The following is a 213-nucleotide window of genomic DNA, read 5'->3' as shown; positions in this document are numbered from 1 at the left end:
ACAAAAAATACTTAGAAACAAATGACACTGGAGACACGATGACCCAAAACCAATGGGATAAAGCAAAAGCAGTTCTAAGAGGGAAGTTTATACCAAGACAATCATACCTTAAGAAACAGGAAACATCTCGAATAAACAAACTAACTTTGCACCTAAAGCAATTAGAGAAAGAAGAACAGAAAAACCCCAAATTTAGCAGAAGGAAAGAAATCA

Source organism: Physeter macrocephalus, chromosome 21 (genome assembly GCF_002837175.3).
Source record: "Physeter macrocephalus isolate SW-GA chromosome 21, ASM283717v5, whole genome shotgun sequence".
NCBI classification, from domain to species: domain Eukaryota; kingdom Metazoa; phylum Chordata; class Mammalia; order Artiodactyla; family Physeteridae; genus Physeter; species Physeter macrocephalus.
This window is presented reverse-complemented; position numbering follows the sequence as displayed.